Raw genomic sequence first — 26461 nt, 5'->3', positions numbered from 1 at the left:
CAACACATTACAAAATTCAAATTAACTCGCAGACACACTCAGACACGAGACAGAGCCAGGAAGAGAAGACATAACAATTATTCGGAGTACTCATATAGCATTTCGTATAATGTACTTGTTTTATTGCCGCGCGGGATTAGCCGAGCGGTCTAAGGCACTGCAGTCATGGACTGTGCGGTTGGTCCCGGCGGAGGTTCGAGTCCTCCCTCGGGCATGGGTGTGTGTGTTAATCCTTAAGATGATTTAGGTTAAGTAGTGTGTAAGCTTAGGGACTGATGACCTTAGCAGTTAAGTCCCATAAGATTTCACACACACTTGTTTCATCATGCCATCGTCGTTCTGCGTCGTCGTCGTCGTGTCACTCAATACATTAATATCTTCAGTGATAAGAAATCGAGCTGCTCGTGCTCGTTTTCTGTCATCTATCGACCTTAATGAGACTGATTTTTAGGGACACATTTCAACATTGTTCATTACTAAAATTTCCTTCTACACAGAGAACCTAAATAATTCTCTTTTTGTTATTGTCTGTACCCTTTTCTTATAATTTTGATGATTACAAATTTCTATGATACTTCAGTGGATGCAGAGCTTATGCCGCTCCAACTCTATTTTGATGATATTTTCATCGTAATTGACGAAAAGAAATTAACATAAACTGAAACATAAGTTTACTGTTAGCAGTCAAAATTTATTTTCTTCCACTAGATGTTTCAGAGGTTTGACCCTTCGTCATCAGATGAATTTATATGAATGAATAGGACAAGCATGTGGCATGTGTACGACTTCGGGACATCCCGTGGCAACCCTGCAGCAGTACCGTCCGCCAGCGTTATTTTAGTACTTAGCTCTAAGTTACGTGTGGGTTTTTATTTTAAAAAAAGAGGAACAAAATTATAAATACAAATATAGGAACGGTGGTGAAGGTCTCGTTCTTCTGATGTGTTTACATCACAAATACTTTGTAAATACTGAAGTAAGCTAAGATGGCGTCTCTAATTTAATTAGTGCAAATGGCATATAAAATAAAAATGTTGTCAACTGTGACAAAAACAAAGCGCAATTTTACCAAAAGTGCCAAAGTACCGTGGAGGTCTTTGGTTTCAGGGATGAACGGAAACACAAATGTAAATATCTCCAGAGCTCATAGATCCTTTTCCTGTCATGTTTACGTACATACAAGCAAAGACGGAGCATTAGAAACATTAACTGTAGCGAACATGTAAAATAATTATGCTTCCAACAGTGACAAATTTATGTAACAATTTTAGTTACTACTATTATTATTATTGAGTTGGTAGCGTTTGTAGTTGACTTTCTTTGCAATCAAAGACGCCCACAAAATTTTGAGCCATGTTGTAAAACAGTGTTTTGTTTTTGATTTTTGCTACTAGACAGTGGCATAGGTTAGACTAAACTCGCACACACAACATAACATCTGCATTCACGTCTATACTCCGCAAGGGACCATTTTGTGTGTTAACTGACATAAATTAACCTGACGGTGGAAACAGGTTGTGATTGGCAACAGTTAACTTGTAGTTTCACGATAAAGCCTACCCTAAGACGTTCGCATGTAAATAAATTAATATATTTCTTTGTGCAAGAACTGTTCTAACTCAAACGCTCAGTCTGCAGCAACATTCATAATGGAGATCAGCGGTTATATATGGTATGTTTACTGGGCAATGAATAGAAGCCCAATGGGCACTCATCCAGACAGGCGGTTTCGTATGCAAATTGAGCTTCTCTGAGCCCCGTAAGAGATAAGGAAATGAGCGGTGTGTGATCGGAGCGTGAGACGCCCAGCAGTTCCACTGAAGCCGTGTCGCCATCACGGGCACTTTGTATTCGACAGGCGTAACATTCCGAGCCGCCTGTGGAAGCAGCCGTCCTTGCGGTCTGCGGGACGGATGGATAACCAGACACAGGCTGGGTTTTTGCCGCCTCGGATGAAATCACTCGCAGCCATGATTGGCGTCCCCCTATGCTCGCAGCGCTCGCGACTAAGTGGCCGACATTCCTCTCTGTCGTCGGGAGCTTCTACCAAAGTAGTGCACGTCGGCAGATCAGTTTATTCTCTAGAAGAGTGAGCACTGGCAGAAACCTTGAAACGACTATCATTGATTACCAAGTAGATCTCAGAAGCGAAGTAGTACAGGCCGTATATTCTTTCTTCACTAATTGGTCTGTGAATACAATAGGACTTTTAGGCGTCTATTCGTTGGTTGTCACAAATCGTCTCACTGAGCAATGTAGTTATACATTGAAGTGCCAACGAATGTGGTTCAAATGGCTCTGAGCACTGTGGGACTCAACGTCTGAGGTCATCAGTCCCCTAGAACTTAGAACTACTTAAACGTAACTAACCTAAGGACATCACACACATCCATGCCCGAGGCAGGATTCGAACCTTCGACCGTAGCGGTCGCGCGGTAAGAATGTGCTATTGGTATGCGTATTCAAATATAGAGATATGTAAACAGACAAAATACGGAGCTGCGGTCGGCAACGCCTATATAAGTCAAGTGGCTGGTGCAGTTGTTAGATCAGTTATTGCTACTACAGTGGCAGGTTATCAAGAATTAAGTGAGGCTTAACGGGTGTTATAGCTGACCAACGAGCGATGGGACACAGCATCTCCGAGGTAGCGATGAAGTGGGGATTTTCTCGTACAACAATTTTACGAATGCACCGTGAATGTTGCGAATCCGGTAAAACACCAAGTCTCCGACATCGCTGCGGCCAGAAAAAGATTCTGCAAGAACGGGACCAACGACGACTGAAGAGAATCGCTCAACGTGACACTAGTGCAACGACTCCGCAAACTGCTGCAGATTTCCATGCTAGGCCATCAACAAGTGTCAGCGTGCGAACCATTCAACGAAACTTCATCGATATAGTCTTTCGGAACTGAAGACCCACTAGTGTACACTTGATAACTGCACAACATAAAGCTTCACGCCTCGTCTGGGCCCGTCAACACCGACAATCAGACATCAGATGACTGAGACATCTTGCCTCGTCAGACGAGTCTGGTTTTAAATTGTATAGTGCGGATGAAACGGTGGTAATTGCAGGTCAGCAGGGGACTGTTAAACCTGGTGGAGCCTCTGTAATAGTGTGGGGCATCTGAAGTTGGAGTGATTTGGAGCCCCTGATACGTCTACAAACGACTCTGACAACTGACACGTACGCAAGCATCCTGTCTGATCACCTGCATCCATTCATGTCCATTGTGCATTCCGACGGACTTGGTCAGTTCCAGCAGGACAATGCGACACCCACACGTCCAGAATTGGTACAGAGTAGCTCCAGGAACACTCTTCTGAGTGTAAACACTTTCGCTGGCCGCCAAACTCCCCAGACATGAGTAATATCAAGCATATTTGAGATGCATTGTAACGTGCTGTTCAGACGGATTTATGGACAGTCCTGCAGGATTCACGGTGTCAGTTTCCTCTAGCACTACATCAGACATTATATTAGTCCATTTCACGTCGTTTTGCGTTCTCGCGGGGGCTCTACACGATATTAGGCAAGCGAACCAGTTTCTTTGGCTCTTCAGTGTACATTTCCGGCAAAAAATTTAGTATACCTTCTTAGAAGTTACCAATTCACTCAAGATTTATTGTACGTTAAATGATTACATTTAGGAATCAACTGCACAAGCGGTTCTAAGTTACTAGGTGTCGACTCATGCTGAATCACCCATAGTTTTACGTGGTGCAGCCTCTACGCGGGTGATAACGCAGGTGCAGATTGGCATCCAGTCGATTGTACGATTTGTAATAGCAAATCGAAACTTCGCGCCGGTATCCTGTAAGTTGGTAATCGTCGTAAAAACAGCGTGCAGAATTGCCTGTAGGTGGCAGCATAGTGCAGATGCACACATAGTGTCGCAGTATCAGTATAAAGACAGCCGCCCCACTTGCGACTTGCACCAGGGAAGAACAGCGTTATGTTATTCGGTTTTTGCGTAGTGAAGCTTTGAAACCTATTGAAATTCATCGACGAATGAAGGTTCAGTATGGTGATGCATGTTTGTCACTGCAGCAAGTCTACCAATAGAGTAGAAAGTTCGCAAATAGTATGACTTCAGTGGAAGATGCTCCTCGTCCAGGTCAGGCACAACGCGTTGTGACTTCACAGAACATTGCAGCAGTTGAAGCCATAGTTAAGGAAAACCGCCGATTGACACTGAACGACACTGCAGCATGTTTACAGATTAGTCATGGGTCAGCACACCACATTGTGATTGATGTGGTCCACTTTCACAAAGTGTCTGCAAGATGGGTGCCACGGCAGCTGACTCCTGAAATGAGAGAACGACGTGTTGATGCTTGTGAAGAACTTCTTCGGCGCTTTGAACGAGAAGGTGATGGCTCCCTTGCAAGAATCGCTACTGGGGACGAAACCTGATTTCACTTCCACGAACCGGTAACGAAGAAAGCAAGCAAGGAATGTCGCCATTCCTGATCACCAAAACTGAAGAAGTTTCGAACAGAACCAACAGCAGGCAAGGTAATGCTGACTCTCTTTTGTGACGAAAAAGACGTCATTTTGGAGCATTACATGCCTAGAGGGACCACTGTCACCAGTGCATCATACATAGATCTCCTAAAAAATCATCTGCGGCCTGCAATCAAATCAAAGCGACGTGGACTGCTGTCAGCAGGTGTCCTTTTGCACCATGACAATGCAAGGCCCCACACAGCCCGTACAACAGTTGCGACAATCACAGACCTGCATTTTGAGTGTCTTCCTCGTCCACCTTACTCAGCAGACCTTGCCCCAAGTGATTTCTATATGTTTGGACCACTCAAAGACGCAATGGGGGTAAAGACGTTCCGTTCTGATGAAGCGGTATGCCACGCGGTGCATGAGTGGCTGCGCAGACTACCAAAAGAATTTTTTTCTAAAGGAATTTATGCACTTTATAAGCGCTGGAGGACTTGCATTGAGCGTGTGGGAGATTATGTTGAAAACTGATACGGCTTTGTACCACTTCTGCACAGTAAATAATGTTTAATAAAATGTTTAAGGTTTTCATTTGACTCACCCTCGTATATATGGCGAATACTGTCCTGGGATACGTTACTAGCTCGAACTGTTCACGTAACCCTGTAAGAGTTCCTGGTTAACGAGTCTCACGAGTCACTTCTCGTTCCATCATATCCCACACGTCCCGCAGAACGTACTGACCAGGGAAGCTGCTGCACATCCTGCAGAGCACGTTGGTTTTCACGGGCAGTGTGTGGCCGAGCATTATACTGTTGGGACGACGTATAACCCTTTTGTTGCAAGAACGGCAAAATAACGGGTCTAACAACAATCTGCACGTTCCGAGCATTGGTTAGCATCCCCTCCCGACAGGCTAAAGGTGAATGAGAGCTGTAGTTTATAGCAACCTGGGCCATCAGGCTCTTGGACGAACGCAGTCTACGATACGACGCTCACCAGCTGTTTGTTTTTGCAGCAAACGAACACCACTTGCGTGCAGGCAGAATCTGCTTTCATCTCCCAAGTGACCCACTGACGGCACAAGTAGAGCCGTGCTCGTCGATGCTGTGGCGTCATTGGATGACGGACTAGAGGTGTGCAAGCCAGTAGTGTGTAATATTATTGGTATTTCCGTCCTACGAAAGCTTTGAGTACCCTTTGAAAGACATTTGTTTTGTATAATTTACATAACTGTAAAGATGCGCATCTAGCGCGGACGCTAATACATCGATTGCGCAGTCAAAGAAACATTTTAACAGAAGCTGAACTGTCGTTCCGCTTCGATCTAAATAAAAGATGACGGTAGAAAACTTTTGTAGATCTTCAGATTTTAATGTGCTTCTGCTTGTTATGTGAAAGCGTAAAGAAGGTCGTTTTTAAGCTATAAAAGTGAGCCGTCTTGCCAGCGTGCAGACAACATTATTAATTAATAAAATTGAAATAATTTATGTTCGGAACTGTAAATCAGCAAGTTATTGTTATCGGAGGTGTTGAACAGTGCAAGAATTGTCTTCAACGAATGGAGAAAAGTAGTGACTATAATTTGTGACAAAAAAAAAAAGTGAACCAAGGAGACAGCACAGGACAGGCCGAAATCTGATCGCATCATACTGTTAGAAAAGTAATTATGTAAGTTGTATTGTTTATAAATAAGCCCTAATTTGCTAGTGAGAATTGTTTGAATATATTTGGTGTTTACCAGACTTCTTATTCTGTTCTTTTCCTTTATACTTTTTTTTATCCTCCGTGCCATATTATTTTTATAAATGTCAAACAGCCCTTACTACAGCAGAGAATACTGCGGCATCCTGGTCGTAGACAGAAGGCCGCTCCTTGTCTTCTATACAACTCATAGCTGCCCCATTTATTAATGATTTCATTTGCAAAAGCAATTTTTTTTTACTATTCATTGTTAAAGGTCCCTTAGGTAATTATAAAATTCATACTGATTACGTAAAGAAATCCGGGTTGTTCTTTTCCAAATAATAGAAGTCTTTGCGTAATCAGAAACTAGCCTCCTTCTGACAACGATCAGGAGCCGACCAGAAGACGGACGTCTTCGACCGCTTTCGTGTGTCCTGTGGCAAAGCTGTGCCAAACTGGGAACACGACATTCTAGTATGAAACATAGATTTAAATTGATACAATTGAGATATATTTAATAATAGTAATAATAATTTTTTTTATCATACTAGATCTGGCGCCCGAACAGGGACCTGATAAAATTCTTTAAATCTGTTCTGTTATTGTTTCATGACATCATCCGGTGGACATCGGGAAGCCGTAAAGAAAGTACTGAACGAAACCGAGGAAGAATTAAAAAAAAAAATTTCGATAAATGACAGCAGTGCGCAAAACGACTGATGTAAATACGGTTTTCATTACGCATAAAATCTCGCGTCTTGTATTTTAAAAAAAACTGATTTCCGGAATTTCTTTCCTTACTGCTTCATTTTATCCTATCGCTGTTATTTCCTTGCAGAGTTGCTTATTTACGTAGTTAGAATTCATTTCTGATCATCTCTTCATGCAAAGTTTATTTGTTAGTATTATTAGCATCTTCATTGTTGCTACGGTTAAGAACACAAGATGGATGCCATAATAGCTGGATTAAGTGTCTAGTAGGTGTTTGTCACTTAATTTCAAAGTTAGGTGCCATCTTGTCTTCTACCCGGTATAGCTCTGCAATTGTCAACTACCGCGGTGTGACGTTTGACTATCAGCGCGCGCATCTGAGAGTTGACGATCGGCGTACCGCGAAATATTTCTTTGAGCAGTTACGTCACAAACTTGAAAATAAACATGGCAGATGACAAAGGAAAGCCGACAAACAGTGTGGATGACGGTGATGACACTGTTGTCAAGTCATATCCACTACGTTTGCGAACGGGAACAGGCAGACCCGATTCGCGAATGGAGAGAACGGTAGACGATGATGGTGTGCGTGACGTATCGTCACAGCAATCATCGTCACAGCAAGCGGGAGAAAATTCGATGGTTGAAATGATGAGAATTTTTTTTTCAAGAAAGAGAACAGGAGAAACTGGAAAGGGAAACTTATAAATTACAAGAACAACGTGATAGAGAACAGGAGAAACTGGAAAGGGAAGCTTATAAATTACAAAAACAACGTGATAGAGAACAGGAGAAACGGGAAAGGGAAGCTTATAAATTACAAAAACAACGAGATAGACAAGAAAGGGAACAAAAAGAAAGGGAAAAGGAACGGGAGATAGAGCGAAAATGGTTTGACCTGAATACCATGATTGGTACAATGAAAAATAGGTTAGATAATATTGATGCCAACTTAGAGGCAAGAATAAGGACAGTCACGGTGGAATATATCTCGGAATTAAGTAGTAAAGTTAATGAAAGGATAGAAGGTATTCTGCAGAAGGTAGATGCATGTGAGAGCATAGTAGGTAACGTGCACAAAGACATCAAAGTACAAATCGAAAGTTGCCAGGCAGTTACAACAGAAGTTTCAAAAAAGTCCGCTGAGGTCGGAGCTAAAGTAAACAAGCTTGCAGACAATGTCGTCACTCTGCAAGGCCAGGTCAATGACCTGACACAGGCGCTATCCGAAATAAACATTGAAAAGAGGGTGAATGATGCTGCAGCCAACGTACGTTCCACGATAGGAAAAGAATTTGTAGAATGGGTCGAGACTAAGGAACAGTACATAGAAAACAAGGTTCAACACGACTTAAAAGAAGCCGTTAAGTCAGCCACAGTTGAAGTTTTAGCTGCTCCAGGTACATCAGGAGATACGATTCTCACTGAATTAGGAGAGATTCGTAGAGTTTTTCACCGAGATCTTCCCGAGTCGAAACGACACCTCATTGAGGAAATCAAGCAGTTGAAACAACAAGTCAATGATTTTCCTAATGACAATAGAAGTGAGCATTCACACTTGCTTTCTTCAGAACATGAATACAATAATAATCCCGTGTCTCGTGTAGAATTCTCTCCACTTGTACATGGACACAGCAGTAAGAATCCGTTAGTACGCAACCAGAATGATCAAGTAACTCTTGTCGAGCTAATGAAAGAAGAAAGCGTTCTCAAGCACCGCGTGTTCCAGCCTTTTCTGCCAGAGAAACGCAACATCCACCCAATGGTTTTTCTGAAGTAATTTAATGGTGTTTTTCCTGAGAGCTGGGATGACAAGCAACGTATGCGGCTTATAGTAGGTTACATTCAAGGAGAGGGTTCTGTCTGGGGAACAGAAGTAATTGACAGATGTAATAATTACGCTGACTTCGAAAAGCAATTTCTGAACAAATTCTGGAGTTCAGGCATACAACAACGCCTTAGAAAGGAGGTATATAATGCTGAACCATTTAATACGAGAAGTGCTGGTCTCCGTAGGTACTTCGAGAAATACCTGCAAAAAATACAATATTGGGACACGCCCATTTCCACGAAGGACGTAATTATGATCCTTAAGTCAAAGCTACCGGTATCAATCAGGGAGAAGTTAGTAAATGTCAGTGACAACGACACGGAGGCTTTTCTGTCAGTACTTGACAACCTTGACATGATTCAAGAAGACGTGCGTGCTAGTGCGCGGAGTATTTGTAATCTTGGCCCGCACATTACACAGCCGCACGGTGTAGGCGCAGACTCAGGTATGTCATACCAACCCAACAACAGTAAAGGACACGACGTTCCGTGCGATAATAACAACTACTATCGCCGTAACGGGAAGCAGAAACATAAATTTCAGGATCAAAACAGGTACCACCCCATATACCAGACAACACAACAGCAATACGGTAATTCACCAGTTAATTACAATGATTGCTATCACTACAATAACGATCGCCAAAATAATAATAATTTCAATGGAAAAGGACGTTGGATTAACACCAACAGTCAACAGCAGTATGGTAACCAGCCTAGATTCCAGCACTGTCCTCAAGGGAGAAATCCTCCAGATCCTTCCAAGCAATACAAACAACAGTATGCTCCAAACTTTAGGAATAGTCCTCCACCTTTTACCAACTATCAAAGTCAAAATCATGAACCTCAAAATTCTCGCATCTATTATGCCCGAACAAACCCGCCAACACACACCATCTCGACTGAAATTCCGGCAAATAGCTCGCAACTTAGGTGGAACACGGAAGCAAACTTCGTACCGAGCGTACCGCCCGGTACTTCAAAAGTAATTGTGAGCGAAATTCAATCCAATGAACATGCGGAAAAATAAAAGCACACTTCGACCGGTTTCACACCTTCAGAACTAATCTCCAGGCAAAAGGAAAGCAATAAATGGACTGATCCTATCCCCAAGATACAAGGTCCAGAATTCAACCTAGAAAATAAGTTAAGCCAAGCCCTGATGTCTCTCACACGCGAAGTTAAGAAAAAAAAAAAGCATTTGACAAGCACGTCAATAAAGTTCCGTCGTATCGCCTGAACGAGCGTGTTCTTCTGAGAACACACTTCAAACCATCTCTCATCTTACGTAAAAATCGTAAGTGGCAACACCTATACGAAGGACCGTTTCTTATAGTCAGGAAGCCACATATAGGTTGTTACGTGTTGGCAGATCCAGTTAGTGGACGAATAAAAGGACTTTACCACCATGTAGACCTAAAGAAGTACCATGAAAAACATTTAAAAAAATATCATTTATTATGTTAAGCTGCAACTTGAAACAAGAGTGTGATCTGTTTAGAAAGTATGTGAGTCAACAGCATGTACATGTATTATGCAGGTGACGTAATCATTTGAGTGAGGTGGACACAAAGTAATGATGGAGCTTGAAAGATATGAACTGATTGAAGAAGGTACTCTACGTATTTGGAAAATAAGATTTGCCTTAGTTTTAAGGTAGTTTTAAGTTTCTTGAGCAAGAGAAGACTGCAGTCGTTGAATTGAGTAAGGGATGTGCCAAAGTGCCACCTGCTGCTTTAGTTTTAAGTTATGGCAAATCTCCTTTTTACCAAGTAGTAAAGGTTTTTCTTTAAATCCCTCATTCAGACCAGAATTTCCGTATATGTGAAGTATTAACCTAAGTTAAGCCTTCAAAGGATTGATATTTTAAGTCGCTAGAACCATGTACGATGCAAAACTGATACATTGCAATCTGTAGATTACACCGAGTATAAGCAGCAACATATAGTTAATGTACAAAGAAATGAATAATGGTACCCGCAACTGGAGAGCAACTTTAATTTATTTATTACTATGAGTCAACCAGTTAAGAAATTTGCATTTATAATAAGAATTAGGTCCTGTATTGAAGAAACTTAGAGAGACTATTCCTATGTCACGAGTATTATACAGAAACCTTCGATATTAAGATACCTAGTTGAGGACTGAGATAATCTGCTTATATTCTTCTGCTATGTCCGCATGCCGTGATTTTGAGATATATTTGAAGATGCTTTGGAAGCGGATTTGTGAGACATTTTAATACTGAAGTCAAGTTATGCCACGTGGATGACACTAAAAACGATGGAGCTGAAGAATGAATTTGCTCAACTGATTATTTCACCTATTATCTATCTTCGTATCTTTCATTTCCTTGCACTATCCTATTGTAGTTTTCTTCTTTAGCATTCTTACCTTTCTACCCTACCCGGTAGGGGAAGAAATTTGGAAATTGGTTCAAAAGACTTGACGTGTGTATGTTGTGTGTATTGACGATCGTGGCTCGTTGGTTAATGCGTATCTGCAGTTACTTATCGAAACGTGATGTAAATCTGATTTGCTGTGAGCAAAAGCATCCTAGGAAATAGGAATAATTTTCCCGATTTCTGTTAGATGAAGTTTTGAACGTGAACTGTTCGGTATGCCAAAGAGGGTAATTTTACTGATTATTTATGTAACCGAGTAAATGAACAAAGAAACTTAAAAAAAGGCTGTTAGAGAACAATGAAAAAAGGAAAAAATCAGATTTAAGATACATATGAAAGCTAACATGCTTCAGAAGCACCATTCAGAATAGCAAACACGTTTTTCGTTAGGTCTTGGACAGTAATAAAAAAAAATATGTATATTTGGTAAATGATCCTTACATGATAAGTAATTTTAGCATTAACTGTACTACTCTGTAGTATAAAGACACCTAAATGGACACGTATGGATTGATGCGTGTGACTCAGTGACAAAATGATGGACACGTGTGTAAAATCGTAATTTGACACAGGTATGGACACGAAAACTAGTTATCTCTTGTGTGAATCAAAACTGTAATAAACTTATGGACACGAGTGATGTTCCGCGTGTGAAGTAGCATTACAAGTATTCTCACGTTGCAGCGACGATACAGTGACTATCAGTCAAAGGATGGACAAGCTATTGTACTCACTGAAATAGGTGACAGTAGTCATTTTCATCGATGACTGTTCTTCGTCGCTGGTGCAGTCAATTTACTGTCCAGGTTGACCATGTCACCTTGACGAGCTGCTCCAGTACCCATGATTCAATAAAATGCACAAGTTAAAAAAAAAAAAAAAAAAGGTTGGCAGCCACAGAACTATCTGCCTCGTGCAGGACGCGGACTGCCAACGCTGTCAAACCGTGACTGTGAAGAACTGTGGCAACATTCAATGACTGCTCGCCGGCCCGTACTCAACAATAAGCATTCCTCTCCATAACGGGCGCGAGCGTGCTCAAGATTTGAGATGAAAATGGACATAAAAACAATAAAACGTTGATAAACTACGCACGATTTTACTATATTTACATTAAAAGGACAATAATGATGACTTTTCCTTAACTATGAAAATTGCTACGGCAATATTGCTAAATACATTGCTTAAGAAAGACCTGTACAAGACGAAACGTGTTTTGCTAATATTTGCTAACGAAAGAATGTAAAACCTAGACACAAAATATGAATAATATATAATGTATATGTACATAGTCTATGTAGTAATTTTTATTGTCTTAAATTCTTACTCTATATTCCCTTAGATTAAGATGCTAGTTAATGAGCAAGTCCTAATACAGATTTTTTTCTGTATTTTCATGTGCTGAAACATGAATTGGAATGAGATTAAGACAGCCACCAAACTGACTCATTCGTCATTTAACCAGTCATCAACTTTCCTGATTCCCGACATGACCCGATGGATCGTCGAGTCAAGAAATATCACTTCCCCCTTCACATAGTGAAATTCCCAGTGTTTTTCCACCAGAATGTGAAAAGGTGATCCCCAGTTTTAGTGCAGTGAAAAGTGACAGGTAATGAAAGAATTCCCCTGTGAAAATCATCCGAGTTCATGGGAAATACTACCAACAACAAAGTGAAGAGTGATGTCGCTACGAGAAAGACTGATGTTCCGTTCACAATTGGCGGAAATGCACCAATACTGTAATAGAATTTTTTTTCTTATTGTCAATATTTATGTATATTTGTATCTGTATGTGTATTTAATTTGTACTTGTATCTATGTTAGTATTTCAATGTTTCAGTTGACTGAATGAGAGTAATTCTTGAGAACCTATGTTAAATCCTTGAACACTTATGATATCATGCCACAACCAAGTTTGTTAATGATCAAGCAACTGTGTGTAGCTTTGACGACTTAGTATGAAACGTATATAATTCTATGTGCCTTATGTTATGTCTGTTTTGCTCCCTACAAGGAGAGATCCTTCAATACTTCATTCACTAAGTACGTGAATCCAATAATATTACGACTGCGCGTGAGTCGTAACGATCTTTCAGACTCATTACTCCTCACGCGGGAAGCGATGTAATATTATTGGTATTTCCGTCCTACGAAAGCTTTGAGTACCCTTTGAAAGACATTTGTTTTGTATAATTTACATAACTGTAAAGATGCGCATCTAGCGCGGACGCTAATACATCGATTGCGCAGTCAAAGAAACATTTTAACAGAAGCTGAACTGTCGTTCCGCTTCGATCTAAATAAAAGATGACGGTAGAAAACTTTTGTAGATCTTCAGATTTTAATGTGCTTCTGCTTGTTATGTGAAAGCGTAAAGAAGGTCGTTTTTAAGCTATAAAAGTGAGCCGTCTTGCCAGCGTGCAGACAACATTATTAATTAATAAAATTGAAGTAATTTATGTTCGGAACTGTAAATCAGCAAGTTATTGTTATCGGAGGTGTTGAACAGTGCAAGAATTGTCTTCAACGAAAGGAGAAAAGTAGTGACTATAATTTGTGACAAAAAAAAAAACGTGAACCAAGGAGACAGCACAGGACAGGCCGAAATCTGATCGCATCATACTGTTAGAAAAGTAATTATGTAAGTTGTATTGTTTATAAATAAGCCCTAATTTGCTAGTGAGAATTGTTTGAATATATTTGGTGTTTACCAGACTTCTTATTCTGTTCTTTTCCTTTATACTTTTTTTTATCCTCCGTGCCATATTATTTTTATAAATGTCAAACAGCCCTTACTACAGCAGAGAATACTGCGGCATCCTGGTCGTAGACAGAAGGCCGCTCCTTGTCTTCTATACAACTCATAGCTGCCCCATTTATTAATGATTTCATTTGCAAAAGCAATTTTTTTTTACTATTCATTGTTAAAGGTCCCTTAGGTAATTATAAAATTCATACTGATTACGTAAAGAAATCCGGGTTGTTCTTTTCCAAATAATAGAAGTCTTTGCGTAATCAGAAACTAGCCTCCTTCTGACAACGATCAGGAGCCGACCAGAAGACGGACGTCTTCGAACGCTTTCGTGTGTCCTGTGGCAAAGCTGTGCCAAACTGGGAACACGACAAGTGCCACTGCTAATAACCGTTTCGTAACATTTCGTGTTGAAACGTCTGGGCTCACACTCTCCCTTACCTGTTCTGTGGTAGCTGTACGATCTACCATTGCCGCCCTTATAGTACGACGATGCTGGCGGGCGTCTGCGCTTCGTGGATGTCCAGAACCTCGTCTACGTATCTGATAATGTTCACGTGACCTCTGATACCAGCAACGTTGCACAACTGACGCAGCACATCATGCTTGGGTGGTAATCCTCCGAAAGAAACATCCCGCCACTCGGAAGGCCACAGCTTGACTCATTTCAAACTACCTCATGTTGACGTGGGAAGCACGAGTGCGTCTCCATGGCTAGATTATCTGCTTGCTTCACACATTTGTGCCACACTGAGCCATCTGGCTGTGAGCATTCGCTATTGTATGGCAGACACGGATGGCGCACTAGTAGCTATGCCACTGCGCTGTCTGTCAGCGTACGACGTCGAAATCATTATCAATACACCTAGTATCCCCCATGTGCCATATGCCGTCATCGGATCAAAAGCGATGCCGCCTTTCCAGACGTACTAATTTTTGTTTCGGTAGTGCACACTGATGAGCCGATGCATTATGCCCACCGTCCATCACTGGCGGCGTTGCGGGCACGTAGCGCCGTAACGAAATTTTAGCGTAGCAAAGACAAATTTGAAATCATTCCGGCGACAATACGTATCGCAAACAGAGAGGTCCACTGACATACCAGGAAAAGGACCGATCACTGCGGACCGGCAGCTGGGTATGAGGATCTCAGAAACGGCGAAGCTGGTCGGCTGTTGACGTGCCACTGTTGGGAGCATCTCTGGTAAGTGGTTGAAAGACGGTAAAACCATGATTGAGCGACAAGTTACTGGACGCCCTTGCCTCAACACAGAACCTGAAGACGGAACACTTATCCGTTTTGTTAAGGTAGATAGGTTGTGAGCCTTGGAAAATTGAAGAGATAGTACATTGTTGGTGCAGACACAAGAGTTCCGGAGTACACAGTTCAGCGCGCATTGCCGAACATGGGGACCCCAACAAACGACTCCTACATGTTTTCATTGTTTCCATGTTGACCCAATGACAGCGCCAATTACAACTGGCCAGTATTATCGAGACTGGACAGTGAAACTTATTGCTTGGTTGACTGTATCACGTTTCTCGTTACCTAGGTCCATGGTCGTGTCAGAATAAGCTATCATCCACGCGAACGGCTACTCAAAATACGCACAAGGCACGGACGCAGGCCTATGGGAACAGTATTGTACTATAGGGAACACTCACCGCGGCTTCCATTTGCCTTGCAGAAGTAACTGAAAGCACAATGCCAACTGAGGATTTCGTGAACATTATCGCGGACCACCTGCGTTCATTCATGCCTGATGTCTTGTCTGACAGTGATGGCATCTTCCAACAGGATAACAGAACCTGTCACAAGATCAGAACCTGGCTACGTAGTTGAACAAATTTTCCAGCAGGACAAACTTCGGTAATTATTTACGGAACTGGCTGACAGGCGAGAAGCTACCTTTAGCAGGTAACAGACGACTGTGACTGAGATGTGATTCTGAGGTACAGTATCTCTGGGAAAAGTACCCGATATTTCGACGGAAGATAGCACTAATACACTACCGGCCATTAAAATTACTACACCACGAAGATGACGTGCTACAGACGCGAAATTTAACCGACGGGAAGAAGATGCTGTGATATGCAAATGATTAGCTTTCCAGAGCATTCACACAAGGTTGGCGCCGGTGGCGACACCTACAACGTGCTGACATGAGGAAAGTTTCCAACCGAATTCTCATACACAAACAGCAGTTGACAGGCGTTTCCTGGTGAAACATTGTTGTGATACCTCGTGTAAGGAGGAGAAATGGGTACCATCACGTTTCCGACTTTGATAAAGGTCGGGTTGTAGCCTATCGCAATTGCGGTTTATCGTATCGCGACATTGCTGCTCGCGTTGTTCGAAATCCAAAGACTGTTAGCAGAATATGGAATCGATGGGTTCAGGAGGGTAATACGGAACGCCGTGCTGGATCCCAGTGGCCTCTTATCCGCATGACTGTAACGGATCGTGCAGCCAGGTCTCGAGCCCTGAGTCAACAGATGGGGACGTTTGCAAGACAACAACCACTTGCACCAAAAGTTCGACGTCGTTTGCAGCAGCATGGACTATCAGTTCGGAGACCATGGCTGCGGTTACTCTTGACACTGCATCACAAACGGGAGCGCCTGCGATAGTGTACTCAACGACGAACCTGGGTGCACGAGTGGCAAAAGTTATTTTTTCGGATGAATCCAGGTTCAGCATCATGATGGTTGCATCCCTGTTTGGTGAAATCGCGGTGAATTTACATTGGAAGCGTGTATTCCTCATCGCCATACTGGCGTATCACCCGGCATGATGGTATGGGATGCCATTGGTTACACGTCTCTGTCACCTCTTGTTCGCATTGTCGGCACTTTGAACAGTGGACGTTACATTTCGTATGTGTTACGAGCCCTGGCTCTACCCTTCATTCGATCCCTGCGAAACCCTACATTTCAGCAGGATAAGGCACGACCGCATGTTGCAGGTCCTGTACGGGCCTTTCTGGATACAGAAAATGATCGACTGCTGCCCTGGCCACCACGTTCTCCAGATCTCTCACCAACTGAAAACGTCTGGCCAACGGTGGCCGAGCAACTGGCTCGTCACAATACGGCAGTCACTACTCTTGATGAACTGTGGTATCGTGTTTGAATCTGCATGGGCAGCTGTACCTTTACACGCCATCCAAGCTCTGTTTGACTCAATGCCCAAGTGCATCAAGGCCGTTATTACGGCCAGAGGTGGTCGTTTTGGGTACTGATTTCTCAGGATCTAAGTATCTATATTGCTTGAAAATGTAATCACATGTCAGTTCTAGTATAATATATTTGTCCATGAATACCCGTTTACCATCTGCATTTTTTCTTGGTGTAGCAATTTTAATAGCCAGTAGTGTTGAATTTATAAAATAAGAGGGCAAATAAACATACCTGCCGACCAAAAACTTGCTCGGGTGTGGAACAATGCCTTCTATGATTGTCAGATCCCTGACAACGCTTTCAGATGCATCCTAGCAATGTTCTTACACAACCTGAAGCCCTGCTCTTCAAAGATTCACGAACGCGTGCTAATACGTATGGCTGTTCTTGGATTTGATCGACTGTATAAGACACACCCTCCTATTACCTGCACGTGTTGTTCGTGCGCTAACACAAATGGGCACTTCCTGATGTCCCTGTAGCAAGAGATTCAATGGTCAGTTGCGCAATTTCGTCATGCTAATTTATCGTCTCGACCAGATCATCACTTTCTAAGCTTAGGTACAGCCGTATGATGTTTAGAAAATTAAGTGACACCCAGTTTTTCGTATACCTTGTATATGGATTTTCTACAAGAGTAACTCTCTACACTATCCCTTAATTTACAATGCAGTACCTGTTAATTCCCCCATTAAAGTTTGACTCCGCCAGTGTCAATCAATATTGCCTTCAACACATTTATATTGAAGGGAGAATAATGCCTTGTTTCCGTGAACACCCGAAGTTTTCATCACCTCACACGTGGTGTGAATAGCGCCACATGCGTAAATAAAATGCAAACTGTCAACAGGTGATCCGCATCGGTCTCAAATGTCATTGAGGGAGCAGTAATCTGGCATGCACAGTATCTGATCAAAAGTATCCGGACGCCTCTATGTAATGTGAAATGTACAAGTAAATGTCGCCGGCCGGAGAGGCCGAGCGGTTGTAGGCGCTATAGTTTGGAACCGCGCACCCGCTGCGATCGCAGGATCAAATCCTGCCTCGGGCATGGATGTGTGTGATGTCTTTAGGTTAGTTAGGTTTAAGTAGTTCTAAGTTCTAGGGGACTGGTGACCTCCGAAGTTAAGTCCCATAGTGCTCAGAGCCATTTGAACCATTTTTGAACTAGTAGATATCGCGAGAAGCGGACACGCCTCTACAAAAGGAGGCGGCGAACACTGTGTCGTCAGTAGAGAAACAGTAACAGCAAAAGGGGTCGGTAATGAGAGCTCATTGACATGGAACGCTGATTAGTCAATGCAATCACCTGACAAATAAAATCCATCATGGATATTTCAACCCTTTTAAAGCTCCCCAAGCCGATTGCTGTAAAAAGTCGCATGAAATCAGCAGAAGATATCACTCGTGAGTTCGAAAATGTTACCAGCAGTCCTGTTTGGATGAAATGTTGTACAATGGTCGATCAGCTCCTCATAAGCCACACTTTCTGTTGCCAGTGCTAAGCGACGTTTGAGGTAGTGTTTATAGTGACACCACCAGACAGAGGATAACCCAGAAAGAGTGATTTGGAGTGATGATCGCGCAATAGCCTATGGAAAGCCATTGGAATGATTTGGGTTTGGCTGTCACCTGGAAAACTTTAGCTGTCGTCATCAGTAGAGGAACAGTTCAGAGACAGTGATTGTTTTCATCAGCATGACGATGCACCCTATCATAAAGTAGGGTCAGTGAGGCAGTAACTTTCCCGAAATGGTCTAGCATCGCAGATTGCCGACCTCAGCCCAGAGGAATCGGGATGAGTTAAAACACTGACTTCGTTCCAGACCGCATAGTCCAACATCATCACTGTCTCTGTTTTCGGCTCCTGAGAAGGTATGGGCTGCCATGCCTCCAAGGACATTCAGACAACTCAATGAAAATCTGATTCCATCTGGAACTTGGAAGTGCACAGCGACCATACTCATTTCAACTGGTGAAAGATGGTACAGAAAAGAGTCGCTACTTGTGTTTAAAGTTAATTTCTGCCACGGAGTGACCATCATCAGTGCAGCAGAGAAAGTTAAGCCATTTCAACTGTTTTTCGGCATAGACCCACCTGGACTATACACGTCAAAAGATCAAAGTCTGCCGCACAGAAGATGGTGACTCAGTGACTGAAATCTAGATCTGCTACAATAAACCCCAAAATGCGACTGATGCTGACTTTCTTTCACCACCTGACCTCATTCAAAGTATGCTCAGCAGATCCAAGCCATCACAAAGGCAAAGGATGTACACATTCCATATTAATTTCTCTAATAATTGTCCAAACCCTTTTTCATGTGTCGTTAGAGGTTATACACGCTGTAAGCGATCTGAAAAATTGGCCAATGAAGTAGAATTGGCAACATAGGGGAGTTTTTAATGGTATCTGGAAATATAGGCACTTCCATACTTAATTCAAGACCAACATCTATTTATCGCTCCACTCTCTTCTGCATATACGATGTGCAAGTAATACATCTACCGTGAACTCCTGGCCGTGTTTCGAATCATTCCTTATCTGAAAATCACAGGAGTGACCTGCTGCACTTTTTATTCAGATAGAATGTGACATGATGTATATCGTCAGCTTATATGAGAAGAGCTTATCGTTTTGTTGATTGGCTGTGGATTAACCATTTCAGAATATAACGTCCGCATTTCCTGCGTGGACTAATAGGTCACGATTTCAGTGTTTACGTCGTTCACACTACACGAAATAGTTAACTTTTCCTGACGCTAACACAACATGAGGACGGTCCGTAGCATTTGACTAATGTAGAAAACAGTTTCAACGATCTATTATGACTCACATCACCACCATAGGCAGTTGAAAAAGTACAAACATGACCAGTATGGAATGAAACATTTCACACAAATCAGTAGTAGAGAGTGTTGTACCTTGGGAGACCTGTCAGACTTTCCCCTCTAGCTAGTTACGTAACGGAAGTTTCATATATTTTCTTTCTCCATTTTGAAATGATATCATTCCCTTTATGTGTGCTGCAGCCTTTTCTAAAATTACAAAAATTACTCAGTAACAGTAAGGTTTTTCAAATATGAAAAACTGTTCCAAGGCACAACATGGTCACGTACTTAGAAAGAAATATTACATTTAAATTCAAAAGTCTGGCAGTCAGGGAAATCTTGTCAGTACTGTACGTGAAACTTCCTGGCAGATAAAAAATATTTGCCTTATGGCGAAGGTCCCGAGTTCGAATCTCGCTCCGGCACACAGTTTTAATCTGACAGGAAGTTTCATGTCAGCGCACACTCCGTTGCAGAGTGAAAATTTCGTTCTGGAGTACTGTACTTAACAGTCTATGTGTTACGTCATTATTTACTGCACACCAGTAATAAATGAGTGAAATTAAATTAAGGAGAAGTATTATCAAAAACTAATACATTTTGAAATAAAAGCGATTGACTACTAACATAGTTTTGCATTTTCGAGACAGGGAATATTGTTGAAACATTAAAAAACTCATCATTTGCAAACATCACATATTCCATGGTAAAAAGATCTTTCGTTTGAAAGTACAAGATGCTGCACGACTGAAGAAGTATGGCTTGACCGTCGACAAGCTATATAAATGATTTTGAAAATGTACAGATTTATACTGACCATAAAAGTTTGTAACTGAAGTAGTAACAGTATTCTCAAAATAGCTTTTATATGTCACACAATATTTAAATAGGCAGAACTCATAATATTTGCAAGCTCTCCACAAAACCTCATGTCTCACAACAAAGAAAACAGTAGAAATTGCTCGAAATTGCTTCGGACTATGACACATGTTGATTGGCTTGGTACACTGTCCTCCAGGTACAACACTCTCCTCTATTCAAGATTAGCAACAAAAATTAAACAGTTCTTCTCCTTTCTTATGCGAATTCCTATTACATTTGGTTAATCGTACTTTACTGTTCTCAAATAATCTACAATGCGTGAGTTTCATGGAGGAGAGAGTGCATCATGTGAGAGAAGATTCATCTATGAGCACTGTCTTCTTGTTATTGGAATGTACACTTTGACCAATACAGTTGAAGAGCACCGATAAGGCAGCAATAACATCCTCATCAAAAGCAACGTTTGCAAACAATGTGAACAAACGATTTTGAATCTAGTTTCTATCGGCGTAAATTGTTCACAGTTGAAGTCATCAGGCCCCTATAACTTAGAACTACTTAAATCTAACTAACGTAAGAACATCACACACATCCATGCCCTAAGGAGGATTCGAACCTGCGACCGTAGGGTTTCCAACACAATCCTAGAATACATATACTGTTTCTAAACCTGAGGGCACAAAATCTTGTATGGTAAGACGTAGATTGACAATTTAGTGAGTAAGCTTAGAAAAATAATAGAGCTTGCAGTTACGTTTGTGAACACCGTGTATTAAAACAAGATGAAATACCATATAAATGCAACATCACGGCGATAATGAGGCAAACTGTACAACCCTCCGCCACGTTTTAAGACGTCAACCCAAATGGGTGCAAGTAACTTTCATTTAAATTTTCAAAAAGAACAAAAATGGTTATTGGAGTAACGCCTACTTGGACTGTGAAATACTGAGTTACTTACTCTACTATACTCTTACAATGAAGATATAATTCACCATACGTCTAATCCAGCAACTAAGTTTTAAACACAACAAAAACTCAATGATATTGTGCTCCTGACGCTTCGCAAATGTTACGAAGTATGACGCAAGCCTTTTTTGAGATTCTCCACGGTCACAAAACTCTTGCAGTATCACTTGACCTAACGTACATGGCAAGGAGAACTTGAATGCATGAAGCTTTATTGCACGACGAAGCAAATACATTGGTACATATAAAATACAACACTGGTTCAAAAGTTCAAATGGCTCTAAGCACTATGGGACTTAACTTCTGAGGTCATCAGTCCCCTAGAACTTAGAACTACTTAAACCTAACTAACCTAAGGACATCACACACATCCATGCCCGAGGCAGGATTCGAACCTGCGACCGTAGCGGTCGCGCGGCTCCAGACTGTAGCGCCTAGAACCGCTCGGCCACCCGGCCGGCACAACACTGGTGCAGAACATATGTAAAAGTACGCACACCAATGTTCAATCTTTTTTCGAGCTGTGTTCGTGCCTTTATACCATGGGTACACAGCAATTATGTAGTTTACAAAACCATACACAAACTCCCTTGCTCTCTCAGAACAACTGCATAGCGACTGCACAAAATAAAGAGCACCACAGTACGGTGTGTCACCGCAGGGAGCGCTGAATAACGTGCCAGAGTTTCTCTATGTTTCTGTTTTCCTTTTGTCTGTTACAGACCTAGTCCACATTGAAGAATGTTGAGGAAACAGGACGCCGTCTACAGCATTTCAACTTCCTGGAACCTTGCAGGAAAAGCGCGAGTGATGAAGTTAGACGGCGCGAAGCGCCTCGCGGCCGCAGGGGCTCGCCATAATGAAATTGCGAGGCTCGGATGCCCGGCAGAGGGACGTCCGGCTGCAGCATAACATCTCTGACACACGCCCTCATCATGCGACGGCCTCCACTGCTAAATGCATAATATCTCTGGCGCGACCTCGTGTGAAGTTACGGACGGTCCCTGAAGCGCTACTGTGTGTCTGCTCTCATCAGCGGCAATGTGCCCAGCTGTGGTGCTTCTAAATTGTTACTGTCTCTGGTGTCACGGCCTGTCGTATTATATCTCTGGAGCACTACAGGTCTCTGGCGCTGTTGTGACAGCGCGCAGAGCCAGTGTGGCAATGGCAGAGGCGTAAGTTAAGCTGGTAATGAAGTCCCTACAGCGTATTCGGCCTGTCTGAGAGAATGGAAAGAACTGCAGTTTCTTTTACATTGGTTAATTCATAAACTCATATAAAAAAACTGGGCTCTAATTACCTTGATGTCACTGGAACATTAACTCCTAATCTTCCTTCCTCGTTTGTAATATCAAGTTAGATAAGCATAACTTAAAACAACTACCTCCGCAATAAGACCCAGAGGTCCTCACGATACAGACCAGCCTACATGTCAATCTTTAACATGTAATGAACCTTGGATGCATTGTGGAGAGTCAGCACCCCCCTATTCCAGCGGTTCCTGGCTTTCCACACCTGAAGCCGTTACCTCTCACTCAAGTAGCCCCCCAATTGGCATCACTAGACCGAATAGGCTCCATAACACTTCTCGCAAAGGACAAATCTCTGGCAGTACTAGGAATTGAATCCGAGCCCTCTGCATGGCACTGACCACATCGCTACGGAGGCGATCTGAAGTCGAACTATAAACACAACATTGTCCATCCATTTAGTCTTCTGGCTGCTGGAACACAGACACAGAAAACTTAGATAATAGACTCAATTTTCATACTGTTATTGAATGAGAGACAAGAGAAAATTGTCTTGCTCATTTTATTCCTGTTCACAAATAAGGTTTCAGTATACCTCGAAACCATTAATAGTATGATGATTCCTGTATACAAGTAGTATAAGAGAACAGGCTCATGAAATTGCAGACCATAATCTTTTCTAAAATCGAATATGATAAATTTCCTTGGAACAGAAAAGCTTCTGTCCACAAATGAGAACGAATTTGGAAAGCATCGCTCAGAAGAGACTCGGCTTACTCTTTTCTCACACATCTTCCAGTGCAGCATGCATAAAAGGGCAGCAGTCAAAATTCATATTCCTGTATTTCCAGAATATGCTTGACAACGTCTCAGAGCAGACTGTTAAGGAAGGCCCGAGCATAGGAATAGGCTCTCAGATATGTGAGAAGTCGAAGACCTTTTAATTAATAGAAGGCAGTGCGTTGTCCTGGACGGCGAGTGCTGATCAGGTATCGTCACGAGTTCCCTAACGAAGCGTGATAGGGCCGCTGTTTTTCTGTACAAAAGCAGAAGGTCTACCAGATGAGGTGAGCAGCAGTCTGCGTCTGATTGCTGAAGACGCTGTAATGTACTGGAAAGTATCGTCGTTGAGTGACTGTAGGAGCATAAAGGGTCACATAGGCAGTACTGTATTCTATTTGCTATGATGACTGGCTGCTAGCTGTAAACGTCAAAGTAAGTAAGTGCACATGAGTAGGATGTAATGATCGAATACATATTATGATGTGCTGTTGACGTAGTGCCGGATTCCATGACTTGTCCAAGCTGAAGCCGCTATCTCTATTAATTAAATTCGTTGTCAACCGAATTTAAATTGCTTGTCTACATCTACATCTACATTTATACTCCGTTAGCCACCCAACGGTGTGTGGCGGAGGGCACTTTACGTGCCACTGTCATTGCCTCCCTTTCCTGTTCCAGCCGCGTATGTTTCGCGGGAAGAACGACTGTCTGAAAGCCTCCGTGCGCGCTCTAATCTCTCTAATTTTACATTCGTGATCTCCTCGGGAGGTATAAGTAGGGGGAAGCAATATACTCGATACCTCATCCAGAAACGCACCCTCTGGAAACCTGGACAGCAAGCTACACCGCGATGCAGAGCGCCTCTCTTGCAGAGTCCACCACTTGAGTTTGTTAAACATCTCCGTAACGCTATCACGGTTACCAAATAACCCTGTGACGAAACGTGCCGCTCTTCTTTGGATCTTCTCTATCTCCTCCGTCAACCCGATCTGATACGGATCCCACACTGATGAGCAATACTCAAGTATAGGTCGAACGAGTGTTTTGTAAGCCACCTCCTTTGTTGATGGACTACATTTTCTAAGGACTCTTCCAATGAATCTCAACCTGGTACTCGCATTACCAACAATTAATTTTACACTCCTGGAAATTGAAATAAGAACACCGTGAATTCATTGTCCCAGGAAGGGGAAACTTTATTGACACATTCCTGGGGTCAGATACATCACATGATCACACTGACAGAACCACAGGCACATAGACACAGGCAACAGAGCATGCACAATGTCGGCACTAGTACAGTGTATATCCACCTTTCGCAGCAATGTAGGCTGCTATTCTCCCATGGAGACGATCGTAGAGATGCTGGATGTAGTCCTGTGGAACGGCTTTCCGTGCCATTTCCACCTGGCGCCTCAGCTGGACCAGCGTTCGTGCTGGACGTGCAGACCGCGTGAGACGACGCTTCATTCAGTCCCAAACATGCTCAATGGGGGACAGATCCGGAGATCTTGCTGGCCAGGGTAGTGGACTTACACCTTCTAGAGCACGTTGGGTGGCACGGGATACATGCGGACGTGCATTGTCCTGTTGGAACAGCAAGTTCCCTTGCCGGTCTAGGAATGGTAGAACGATGGGTTCGATGACGGTTTGGATGTACCGTGCACTATTCAGTGTCCCCTCGACGATCACCAGTGGTGTACGGCCAGTGTAGGAGATCGCTCCCCACACCATGATGCCGGGTGTTGGCCCTGTGTGCCTCGGTCGTATGCAGTCCTGATTGTGGCGCTCACCTGCACGGCGCCAAACACGCATACGACCATCATTGGCACCAAGGCAGAAGCGACTCTCATCGCTGAAGACGACACGTCTCCATTCGTCCCTCCATTCACGCCTGTCGCGACACCACTGGAGGCGGGCTGCGCGATGTTGGGGCGTGAGCGGAAGACGGCCTAACGGTGTGCGGGACCGTAGCCCAGCTTCATGGAGACGGTTGCGAATGGTCCTCGCCGATACCCCAGGAGCAACAGTGTCCCTAATTTGCTGGGAAGTGGCGGTGCGGTCCCCTACAGCACTGCGTAGGATCCTACGGTCTTGGCGTGCATCCGTGCGTCGCTGCGGTCCGGTCCCAGGTCGACGGGCACGTGCACCTTCCGCCAACCACTGGCGACAACATCGATGTACTGTGGAGACCTCACGCCCCACGTGTTTAGCAATTCGGCGGTACGTCCACCCGGCCTCCCGCATGCCCACTATACGCCCTCGCTCAAAGTCCGTCAACTGCACATACGGTTCACGTCCACGCTGTCGCGGCATGCTACCAGTGTTAAAGACTGCGATGGAGCTCCGTATGCCACGGCAAACTGGCTGACACTGACGGCGGCGGTGCACAAATGCTGCGCAGCTAGCGCCATTCGACGTCCAACACCGCAGTTCCTGGTGTGTCCGCTGTGCCGTGCGTGTGATCATTGCTTGTACAGCCCTCTCGCAGTGTCCGGAGCAAGTATGGTGGGTCTGACACACCGGTGTCAATGTGTTCTTTTTTCCATTTCCAGGAGTGTATATGATCATTCCACTTCAAATCGTTCCTCACGCATACTCCCAGATATTTTACAGAAGTAACTGCTACCAGTGTTTGTTCCGCTATCATATGATCATACAATAAAGGATCCTTCTTTCTATGTATTCGCAATACATTACATTTGTCTATGTTAAGGGTCAGTTGCCACTCCCTGCAGCAAGTGCCTATCCGCTGCATATCTTCCTGCATTTCTCTA

Source organism: Schistocerca serialis, chromosome 5 (assembly GCF_023864345.2).
Source record: "Schistocerca serialis cubense isolate TAMUIC-IGC-003099 chromosome 5, iqSchSeri2.2, whole genome shotgun sequence".
In the NCBI taxonomy this organism is placed as follows: Eukaryota; Metazoa; Arthropoda; class Insecta; order Orthoptera; family Acrididae; genus Schistocerca; species Schistocerca serialis.
The sequence above is the reverse complement of the archived record's forward strand: the minus strand, read 5'-3'. Positions refer to the sequence as shown.